Below are 12,736 nucleotides of genomic sequence, written 5' to 3' on the forward strand. Positions count from 1 at the left end.
GATTTACGCTTAGAGATCCTATCTTTGATACACTGAGTAGTCTCCCCCACATAAATCAGGCCACAAGGGCATTTTGAAAAGTAAACCACGTAGGAAGAGTTGCATGTGAAATAATCCCTAATTTTATACTGTTTGCCTGATTGTGGGTGATAGATAGTATCTCCTCGGATAATGTTATTGCATTGGTGACATTGTAAACATGGAAAAGTCCAATGTTTCGGTGTGGATAGGAATCTCTGTCTTGGTTGAGTGTTAGTGGTACCGATGTCTGAGTGGACGAGTTGGTCACGGAGGTTGGTGGATCTTTTATAACATGGTAAGAACGGGACCTTAAATTCTGGAACTGTTGGATAAGCTGTTTTCAATATGTTCCAGTGTTGCCTGATCTTTTTATGTAATATTGAAACCATAGGATGGTAAGTATGGACGAATGGTATGCGTTTGTTAGAAGTAAGACGAGTGCTTGTAGTGGGCTCTAAGGCTCGAGATGACAGAGGTTATCCACCAGCAATGTTAAGAATTTTTTCCCTCATCTCAGTGATCCTGACATCCTGTGTAGAGGGATTACTAACAATGCGTTGAACCCGGTGGAATTGGGATCTGGGTACTGAGGTAAAGATGGATTTCGGGTGAAGGCTCGTGTAGTGTAGAAGACTATTTCTGTCTGTGGGTTTCACATACAAGTCAGTAGAGAGGAAGCCCAGCTCATCTTTGATGATGGTGGTATCAAGGAAATGAATAGATTGTCTACTGGAAGACATGGTGAAACCAAGACCATCCCAGGATGAGTTCAGAATTTCAAAAAATTGTGTCAAAGTCTCCATGGGCCCTGTCCAAATGCAGAAAATGTCATCTATGTATCACTTCCATAACCTAGAGTGGGTCTTGAATAGTGGATTTGTGTATACTACCTCTTCCTCAAATCTTGACATGTAGCAGTTAGCATACGGGGGGGCTACATTAGACCCCATTGCGGTACCCTGTTTCTGTAGGTAAAAAGTGTCTTGGAATAAGAAGAAATTTTTAGATAGGACCAAGGTTAAAAGATCTAGGCAGAGGCGGTTCATCTCTGGTGGTGTATGGGAAATAGCCAGTAGTTTTTTTACACAAGTGATCCCTTTCTCATATGGGATGGAGGTATATAGGTTATTGACATCAAATGTGACTAATAAGGATTCTGGGTGGATCTGTGCAATCTCTTTAATAATAGTGTTTAACCAAAGGGGTCAATATTTTTTCCAAGAAAATCGCTAAAGGTGATAGAATGGAATTAGTGGCAGCGACTATCGGACAGCCCGGGGGGTTTTCGAGATTCTTGTGAATTTTCGGTAAGGTATAAAACACTGGAGTAATTGGGAAGGTATTGGTTAAGAATTCACGGGTTTTGTTGTCAATTGTTCCCTTAAGGCAATGATGTTCCAGGGTTTTGGAGATAGCCTCCTTAATAGTGGAGGTGGGGTCGTGTGTAAGTCTCTCATAAACTGAGTTGTCGTCTAGTTGTCTATGAATCTCATTCAGATAGGTGGATTTGTCCATTACTACTATCGCCCCGCCCTTGTCCGCTGATTTGATGATAATGGAAGAATCAGATTGGAGTGTTTTTAGTGCTTGTCTGTCCAAAGAGGACAGATTCTGTTGGTAATGTAACCGGCCTAAATCAATATCTGATCGTAATTTTTGGAAAGATTGTTTAATAAAATCGATGAAAGTTTCTGCAGCATGGTAGTTCTGGGGGGGTCGATAAGTACTTTTATTCTTTAATCCTAGGCTAGCCGCTGTGATGCTGCCTGGATTAATGATAGGTGTAGTGGTATTGGGAATAACCTCCTGAGAAAAGTGAGCCTTGAGTCTAATAGATCTGAAAAACCTTTGTAAATCCATCTCTAAACCAAAAGTATTACACTTGTAAGACGGGCAGAAAGACAGGCCTTTCTGTAACACCGATAGTTCCGCTATGCTGAGGGATCGTGACGAAATGTTCACAACTAATGGGGTCAGACCTGGGAGCGTGTAACCCTGACGAAGCTCCTGTCGCCAACTGTTGGTACCGCCTCTCCTCGTCCTCCTCTTTTTCGGTTGTACTTCTTCCGAAAACCTAAATAATGAGTAGAGGTGGATGGGTGATTTGGTCTGTCCAATTCCGTGCCAGAAGAGGAAAGGTCGGTGGAGGAGTGACCCGGTTGTCCCGGACCACGTCGTGTGCTGGAGAAGTCGCGCCATTTGTATACTCGATCCTTCTGGTAGTCCTCTGCGTCACGGATGAATTTCAGTCGTTTCCTTTCTTCAGTATCCCATCGGTGTTGTTCCAGGTTCTGATTTACCTTGGTCTTTAGAGAATTCAATTCTTCTATGGAGATCGTGGATGCTAGTTGAGTTTCAATGCTAGAAATCTGTTCTTTGGATGCCATGATTTCCTTCTGTAAGAATTCAATCGTTAAAGTCATGAGATCAAACAAGCATTTGTTTAAAATAAGTTCAAACTTTATGCAATAGTCCTCTTGGTCATAGAAAAGTGTAGGGCGTAATGGGACTCTAAGTCCCCTTGGAATACGTTGGACTCTGACGTATTTAGAGAGTGTGGCACAATGTAGTTCAAGATTAGTACAGTGGCGTAACTCCTTTCCCCAATCTCTACCTCTCGTCTCCTTCGGCGGTTCCTCCCTCCTGATCCCCTACCCTCCTGGACTCCTATCCTGATCCTATTACATCCCTCCATCCTACCAAACTGTCTCCAGCGCTACTCTTATGCAGTGGAACGCATACAACATAGCGTGGAACGCACTCGCGCGTCACTTCCGGTCACCTGACTGGCCCTTCTCGTTGTAGGACCTTAAAGAACGTCAAATGACGCTACTTCCGCTTCTCAGGTCCTTCTGATTGTTATATGCGCGCTCTAATCCCACTGCTACCAATGATCAGCCCAGAGAGTGACCTTTAACCCTCTCCACTACCTACTTAAGACCCATAAGGTCCTCAGTCCCTCATAGCACCTCCTGACAAACGGTGGACACCGTGTCCGGCTACCACACATCTACAGGTAACTTCATAGGGACAATGCCCTCACTCTCCATACTAGTAATAGCCTTGGTCCATGGCATTTATGCCTTTATTTTTATCCCCACAGCTTACAGAACCCAATAGGCTACTGCTTTAATATACCCACTTCTGCTAACTGGTAGGTTCCTTTCTATAAGATTTCAGGATCTGCCACCATTCCCTCTCCTAATCCTCCTCCCCTTCCCATCCTTTTTTTCCCATGTTGTACTCCCTTTAAGCACTTTTTCATGACTAATTGGTTTGATTTGATCATGTTTGGTCACATCTGTATTATTTATACATGTCTATATGATACTTACTGCCATTTTTATTTTTGTAGTACACCGATGAAGGTCTAATGTGACCGAAACGTCTGTTGTTTATTTTTCTGCACTACTTTATTAAAAACTATAAAAGAACCCATGAGTCTTCTGAGTGCCAGGTTACTTCTCTACATGACTACGGGCTTGTAACCCTACCTGGGCACCACCATCGCCCCAGGTGTGGGGTAGTTTTCATCTATTCAGATCAGTGAGTTGACGCTATATGCCACTGCTTATACAGAGATCCGTGTCACATCCCTCAGACACATCTCGCCCCACGTACATCGGTGGCAGAATATACTCCATACAGTATTATGGGCACCACATGGTCCTCCATACAGTATTATGGACACCACATGGTCCTCCATACAGTATTATGGACACCATATATTGCTTCATACAGAATAATGGACCGCATATAATGCGCCATACAGTATAATGAGCCCCATATATTGCTCCATTCAGTATAATGGACTCCATATATTGCTCCATAAAGTAAAATGAGCCTCATATATTGCTCCATACAGTATGGGCCCCATATATTGCTCCATACAGTATAGGCCTTATATATTGCTCCATAAATAGTGGGCCCAATATATTGCTCGATAAAGAATAGGCCCCATATAATGCTCCATAGATAATGGGCCCTATATAATACTCCATATATAATGAGCCCCATATAATACTCCTTACATAAAAAAAAAAAATCAAATACTCACCGCTCTTTGCTGGAAGCAGGCCTGTCTCATCAGCGTCTTCCGACTCTCTGCACTGGGACTGCTCAGCAGAGGGCGCTCTGTAGTGACGTCATCGTGCCCTCTGCCCTGAGATGTCACAGAGTAAGAAGACGCAGAAGACAGAGGAGCAGCAGAGGAACAGGGAGAGGTAAGTATTGCAAACAGTTTAAAGCACTGGGAAAGGCCCAGTGCAAGTGCCCATTCGCTGGCATCAGGCCCCGCCGACTCATGGGCCCCATAGCGCACTGGTGTCCCAGAGGGTGAGTGGGCCCCCTGCTCGCTCAGGGCCCAGGCACTTGCCCGGGTGGTGATGCCGGTCCTGGGTACAACACATACGGCACCCGTTTTTAACTGATCCGCTGCAATGATTATGTAGGAAACTGTATTCATTTACAATCATCCACAGCGTGAGAGAAAACAGCTACAAAATTACTGAATAAACAGAAACCCTGCAAGTATAAGAAAATGATTTTATTAAAAATATTTTGCATATCAGTTTGAAAAAAAATAACTTATTAAGCATTTTTTGCAACGTAGCAGTCCACATCTGACCGACTCCTGTAACTCTGGACACAGTATAATAGTGTGGCCGCTGTTCTCTAGCAGGACCCTCTAATGATAGAAGCAGGACGGCATACTGTATCTCGCACAACGCTACCTGCATGCCATCTGATTTGCTACTGTAAGTGCTCCAGCCGTATAAAGATCACTATGTATACAATATACTCAGAAAAGATGTCAGGGATTACTGTGAAGTAAAAATATTGTCGCCCCCATTGAGCAGGAATGATTAGAGATGGACAAGCTCCAGTTGGCAGACAGTCAGTGATGGCGGAGAGCTGATCATCTTTACTCGCTGCTCATTAGGAAAGTGGTCGCTTTCTGAAACCATTTGACTCTGAACTCGGCGTCAGACGGCATTATGTAAGAGGCCAATGTCTGAGTGGTTTTTGTGTCCGTTTGTCCTTCTGTAGCACCCTGAGGATTCGGCTGCTACAGGGGTATTGCACTTCAACCCAGAGGTGTGATATTCCACTCCCGGGTAAGGAAGGAGTGTGGAACTGAGCTCAGATAGACTGCATGCACTACATACATCCCATTCCAGAGGAGCAGGCCGACGGTACTCCCACTTAGAAATGTGCAGGTACAACCGAGCCTGTTCCTGGCTGGAGTGGGAGGGGGGTGGTACATCCCATGTAGTGTAGGGGCAGATAGGGGGAGCAGTCTGGGTAGTGTTAGGAGCTCATTGGGTGCTGGTCACCTGAGCTCACACATAGAGGGATATATAAGGAGGGCACCAACTTAGATCAGGGTCAGACGCTGAGAACAAGTCAGTGGGAGAGGAGAGAGAAGGAAACAGCAGCCCTGGAGAGAGAGAGAGTGGAGCAGAGAAAGACCCAGAGGGGGAAGACTGAAGGGACCCAAGAACCCAAATTAGAGCACCGGGTGAGGAGTCAGCATCAGGGTACTGGAACCCAAGCTGGTGGGGGCAAAAACAATCCCCAGCCAGAGACCGGAGACCGTGGGCAGTGTCTGTCACGGTCACCCACCACATTCACCCCGAAGGCACACCACATGCAGGGTCAGGGAACCCAGGGCCAAGGGTGTCCCAAAAGAAGGCCCGAGGGAGCTGGACCTAGGTGAATCCCTGGTGGGGACGGCTGAAGAAAGGACAGAGGGAGAGCTCAGGGCCACGCTCCGGACTTGTTTGGGGGTTGGCTGGATCCAGGACCTGGTGGACGCAGCACGGCTCGGGTGGTCACTAGCAGCTGGAGTGACCGGAACATCAGCAGTAAGTAAACACCCTTAACTGCACAACCCGAGTCTGTCTTCATTGCCGGCTGCACCGCACCACCACAACCCCCATCCTCTGCGCCTGTCCCCTCTGAGGCTATACCCCTCCCGTTGGGGGTTATCTCACCAAGCTGCGCACCCACCATCAGCCTCAGCGGACCCTGCTGCAGCGGCGGCCACAGTGACCGCATCACAACGGGTGGCGTAGTCGACACAAAAGAACTTTAGTAACATCTGTAAAGCTGCCACATCACACTGAGCTTGACGCCCTGGGCACGGGACCGGGTCACAGCCGCTCGGAGACTACAAACCCCCATCTGATCCGGTGCCGGGTATTCCCCTCAAAAAGGAATATGTCCCAGGGGGCGCGTTAACTTTGGCGTAGTCGGCAGGATTACGTGCCCGCAACACCCGGGTACTGCGTGCCTGAAGAAAAGTGCAAGTTTACCTCAGAAAGAAGTCTCCCGCCGGTTCCGGAGGGTCCACGCCATCGGACTCCATCACCAGTCGTTTCCCGCCGATTGTCCGCCATTTCCAGCTTGTTCCCGCCATCTGCAGAGTTTCCCGCCACTGGGCGACGCTTCCCGCCAAAACCGCAGATTTCCCGCCTTGGAAGAGCAGCGGACGCCATTATGGGCGTGCCAAAGGAGGGCAGGAGGCCACCTCCCATCGTGGGCCAGGACAGAAAATGGCGCCAAAAGTGGAAACCGCCCCCACCAACAGAGACTGTGATGCTGGAGGTGTCTGTCAGCGTGAAAGAACTCCCCCTGGAGCTGACAGTCACCGAGTTGCCCCGGGACCGCCCTCGAGGTGGGAGGAGACGAAAGAGAAGAGAAAAGATGGGTGTCGCTTGGAGGAGTCTGGAGCGAGCGCACCCGGAGGCAAGAGGTCTAACAAGGAGCAGCGGAGGAGCTCACCCGGAGATGGAGAGAAAGCAGAACAGCACCGGCCCGCTGGCCAGGAGTCTGCTAGAGACCGAGGAAGGAGGGCAGAGCAGCACCGGCCCGCTGGCCAGGAGCCTGCCGGAAGCCGAGCAGAGCAGCACCGACCCGATGGTCAGGAGCCTGCTAGAGTCCACAACCCCGCTAGGTCTAGCGGAGATCCTAGCGCAGCTCCCCCGAGACCGGGAGTGTGCACAAACTGCCCTGGAGGGCCTCGCAAGGAGGATGGCCCGGGTACAGCGCGAGATACTGGCGGAGTGGGGCCGGGAGATGACCCAGCAAGCAAAGACCAGTCAACGGAGCACGCTACCCTGGAAGAGGAAGCAGACCGCCTCTGAGGATGGCGCGGGAGGACCCAAGGCCGGAGACGGCGCCGAGGAGGGAGCCGAACGCATGGAGGCAGGTAAAGGGGACGCCTATACCCCAAGCCGTGACACCGCTTACCTGCCCCAGCTCCCCGTCGCAGAGCCCGAAAGTCCCCCTGCTGTGCCCGTAGCCGCCAGGTCACCGCCATGGACTAGGCCCCGACCGGAAGCCGCCGCCGCGACCCCTGTGACGTCACACGCACCGACCCGGAGCGTGACAAAGCAGGAATTACCACCAGCCTGGTCGCAAGGCCTAGTACCCCCGGGCGCCGCACCACCAACAGCGCCCCCTACCTCCGCGGAGCCTCCGGCCTGGCCGCAAGGCCAGGTAGCCCAGGGCGCCGCCGTCCTAACGGTGCCCTTCACCTTCCAGGTGCCCCAGGCCTGGCCGCAAGGCCTGGGCAACCCGGGCGCCACCACCACCGCGCCCGCGCCCGCAATACCTAGGGTGCCACACCTGGGGGAGGACCTCTTCGGCCAGCTCACATGGCCGGACGGGCGGCCCTTCATCTGGCCCGAAGGGTACCCTGAACTGGAGCGGCAGCAAAGACTAGGGCCCTTGTGTGAGCCCCTAATCCCGGCTCCGAAGCCCGTGGCTCGGGTCTCGCCTCCTCTAGCAGAAGCCCAATTCGTGTGGGACCCCACGGGAGAAGATTTGATGGGGTTCACCGGAGAAACTCGGGCAGCCGCAGCTGAACGTACAGAGTGTTGCCGTCAACAGCTGGCAGAGTTTAAGAGAGAACGGGAGGAGAGGCGGGTCAGAGAACAACAGGCCCAAATCCAGAGCGCGGAGCAGAAGAGCCGGACTAGGAGGAACCCCCGTGCAGCGCATTGTCCCCGCACCATCGGGACAGTGATAAAGTTCAACCCGCAGCATGGGTGGGGCTTTATTCGGGACCGTAACAACCGCGGTGACGTTTTTGTGACCCGCAGAGACGTCGAGTCCCACCTGCCGGAAGGTCACAAAGGCCGTGACCTCTACGTCGGAGACGAGGTCACTTTCACCCGGCACAAGTGTGCCAAAGGACCTTACGCCCTCCACGTACACCGCTTGACGGAGGAGGAGTTGCGGTACGGAGAGGAGGAGCCAGAGGACCCGGACGGGTCTGAAGAAACATCATATCAAGAAAGAACAGGAGGAAGACGCCGTTGAGTGCGGCAGAGCAGGAGCTGTAAATAGTTACCCAATCGGGGTATATAGAAACTGAAACTGTTGCTGCTAAAATAGTCCCCGTTGGGACCAGGGAACTGTTTACCCGTTAACCCCTTCATCCTACAGGCTGAGGACTGTGAGCAGCCATTCCCTACCCTCTACCTGGCCGAGGACTGAGAGCGGCCAACTTCCCCTGTATATAGTTGCGCGTCCTAAAGCGCCCCCTACCGGTTTTATAGAAAACCTGTTTTTCTAAGAGACTGTCGCACTTTTCCCGGACACACGTTGCACAGTGTCCGGAGGAGGAACCAGAGACAAGAGAAGTCTACGAGAATGTTTATATAAAAAGTTTTATATATATATAATGTTTATATGTTTTATATGTTCATATAAAAATTTTGTATGTTTTGGTGTTTTATGTCTTACAGCCCGAGGACGTGCTGTGATTTACCAGGGGGGAATGTAGCACCCTGAGGATTCGGCTGCTACAGGGGTATTGCACTTCAACCCAGAGGTGTGATATTCCACTCCCGGGTAAGGAAGGAGTGTGGAACTGAGCTCAGATAGACTGCATGCACTACATACATCCCATTCCAGAGGAGCAGGCCGACGGTACTCCCACTTAGAAATGTGCAGGTACAACCGAGCCTGTTCCTGGCTGGAGTGGGAGGGGGGTGGTACATCCCATGTAGTGTAGGGGCAGATAGGGGGAGCAGTCTGGGTAGTGTTAGGAGCTCATTGGGTGCTGGTCACCTGAGCTCACACATAGAGGGATATATAAGGAGGGCACCAACTTAGATCAGGGTCAGACGCTGAGAACAAGTCAGTGGGAGAGGAGAGAGAAGGAAACAGCAGCCCTGGAGAGAGAGAGAGTGGAGCAGAGAAAGACCCAGAGGGGGAAGACTGAAGGGACCCAAGAACCCAAATTAGAGCACCGGGTGAGGAGTCAGCATCAGGGTACCGGAACCCAAGCTGGTGGGGGCAAAAACAATCCCCAGCCAGAGACCGGAGACCGTGGGCAGTGTCTGTCACGGTCACCCACCACATTCACCCCGAAGGCACACCACATGCAGGGTCAGGGAACCCAGGGCCAAGGGTGTCCCAAAAGAAGGCCCGAGGGAGCTGGACCTAGGTGAATCCCTGGTGGGGACGGCTGAAGAAAGGACAGAGGGAGAGCTCAGGGCCACGCTCCGGACTTGTTTGGGGGTTGGCTGGATCCAGGACCTGGTGGACGCAGCACGGCTCGGGTGGTCACTAGCAGCTGGAGTGACCGGAACATCAGCAGTAAGTAAACACCCTTAACTGCACAACCCGAGTCTGTCTTCATTGCCGGCTGCACCGCACCACCACAACCCCCATCCTCTGCGCCTGTCCCCTCTGAGGCTATACCCCTCCCGTTGGGGGTTATCTCACCAAGCTGCGCACCCACCATCAGCCTCAGCGGACCCTGCTGCAGCGGCGGCCACAGTGACCGCATCACAACGGGTGGCGTAGTCGACACAAAAGAACTTTAGTAACATCTGTAAAGCTGCCACATCACACTGAGCTTGACGCCCTGGGCACGGGACCGGGTCACAGCCGCTCGGAGACTACAAACCCCCATCTGATCCGGTGCCGGGTATTCCCCTCAAAAAGGAATATGTCCCAGGGGGCGCGTTACTTCCTCTGTTCTTTCTGCCAAAAGATCCTCACCCATAACCCAAGGACTAAAATAAAGTTGAATTGTTACTAATATTATTTTTTTAAATTTAGCACATGAATTGAATTTCATAAATTAAAAGAAAACTTTCCCTCCGATGTCCACAAAACTGAGCGCCACTACATAAGCCACAAATAGTCTCCCCTCTCTCTCCCAGTCTGTGCAGCGGACGGGAACCATTTAAATGGGTGCAGGGCCGATTTTAGATAAAGTGGGGCCCTGGGGAAAAGTTTAAAGTGGGGTCCCAAATGCTGACATACAGCACCGCACAAACATTTAGCTTGTATTTACATGCGCTGAGATCAGGCAGCTAAAACGAGCGCAATCCACAATACTGAAGCCGTTCGACGCTTGTTTCCCGACCTCTTTACACCAGCTGAGGAAGAATGATGGATACAAAACAATCACTAATAGATCAATCTGTCCCCATACAGCATCATGTTACCGGCCGATGTGCTGCTGAGAACAAGGATTTTTGTTCTGGCATAAACAATCCAATTACTCGATGAATAGGCAGCATTTTGCTTGTTTAGTATAATACATGCCATAGTCCTCCATATTTTATAATGTGCCCCACAGCCCCCCATATTGTATAATGAGGCCCATAGTCCTCCATATAGTATAATACACTCCCGATAGCCCTCCATATACTATAATGCACTCCCCATAGCCCTCCATATTGTATAATGTGCCCCACAGCCCTCCATATTGTATAATGTGCCCCACAGCCCTCCATATTGTATAATGTGGCCCATATTCCTCCAAATAGTATAGTATATTCCCCATAGCCTTCTATATAGTATAATGCACCTCATAGTTCTCCATATAGTATAATGCACCTAATAGCCCTCCATATAGTATAATATACTCTCCACAGTCCTCCATATAGTATAATGCACGCCCCATAGTCTTTCATATTGTACAATGTGCCCCACAGCCCTCCATATTGTATAATGTGGCCCATATTACTCAATATAGTATAATATATTCCCCATAGCCTTCTATATAGTATAATGCACCTCATAGTCCTCCATATAGTATAATACACTGCCCCATAGCCATCCATATAGTATAATACACTGCCCCATAGCCCTCCATATAGTATAATAGACTGCCTCATAGCCCTCCATATAGTATAATACACTGCCTCATAGCCCTCCATATAGTATAATACACTGCCCCATAGCCCTCCATATAGTATAATACACTGCCTCATAGCCCTCCATATAGTATAATACACTCCCTATAGTATAATACACTCCCTATAGTATAATGCACTCACAAAAGTCTTCAATATTGTATAATGTGCCCCACAGAGCTCCATATTGTATAATATGGCTCATATTCCTCCAAATAGTATAATACACTCCCCATAGCCCTCCACATAGTATAATGCACCTCATAGTACTCCACATAGTATAATACACTCCCCATAGTCCTCCATATAGTATAATACACTCCCCATAGCCCTCCATATAGTATAATATACTCCCCATAGTCCTCCATATAGTATAATGCACTCCCCATAGTCCTCCATATTGTATAATGTGCCCCCCTCCATATAGTACACCGCGTGCAGAATTATTAGGCAAATGCGTATTTTGATCACTTTGATACTTTTTATACATGTTGTCCTACTCCTACTTGAGAGCCAACTACCAATTAAGTAAATCTGGTGATGTGCATCTCTGTAATGAGGAGGGGTGTTGACTAATGACATCAACGCCCTATATAAGGTGTGCTTAATTATTAGGCAACTTCCTTTCCTTTGGCAAAATGGGTCAGAAGAGAGATTTGACGGGCTCTGAAAAGTCCAAAATTGTGAGATGTCTTGCAGATGGATGCAGCAGTCTTTAAATTTCCAAACTTTTGAAGCGTGATCACCGAACAATCAAGCGTTTCATGGCAAATAGCCAACAGGGTCGCAAGAAGCGTGTTGGTCAAAAAAGGCGCAAAATAACTGCCGATGAATTGAGGAAAATCAAGCGTGAAGCTGCCAAGATGCCATTCGCCACCAGTTTTGCCATATTTCAGAGCTGCAACGTTACTGGAGTATCAGAAAGCATAAGGTGTGCAATACTCAGGGACATGGCCAAGGTAAGGAAGGCTGAAAAACGACCACCTATGAACAAGAAACATAAGATAAAACGTCAATAATGGGTCAAGAAATATCTTAAGACTGATTTTTCAAAGGTGTTATGGACTGATGAAATGAGCGTGACTCTTGATGGGCCAGATGGATGGGCCAGAGGCTGTATCAGTAAAGGGCAGAGAGCTCCACTCCGACGCCAGCAAGGTGGAGGTGGGGTACTGGTATGTGCTGGTATCATCAAAGATGAACTTGTGGGACCTTTTAGGGTTGAGGATGGAGTGAAGCTCAACTCCCAGACCTATTGCCAGTTTCTGGAAGACAACTTCTTCAAGCAGTGGTAAGGAAGAAGTCAGTATCGTTCAAGAAAAACATGATTTTCATGCAGGACAATGCTCCATCACATGCATCCAACTACTCCACAGCGTGGCTGGCCCGTAAAGGTCTAAAAGAAGAAAAAATAATGACATGGCCCCCTTGTTCACCTGATCTGAACCCCATAGAGAACCTGTGGTCCATCATAAAATGTGAGATCTACAGGGAGGAAAAACAGTACACCTCTCGGAACAGTGTCTGGGAGGCTGTGGTGACTGCTGCAC

Source organism: Phyllobates terribilis, unplaced genomic scaffold, assembly GCF_046119375.1.
Source record: "Phyllobates terribilis strain yellow unplaced genomic scaffold, ASM4611937v1 Scaffold_8__6_contigs__length_399053987, whole genome shotgun sequence".
Lineage (NCBI taxonomy): Eukaryota > Metazoa > Chordata > Amphibia > Anura > Dendrobatidae > Phyllobates > Phyllobates terribilis.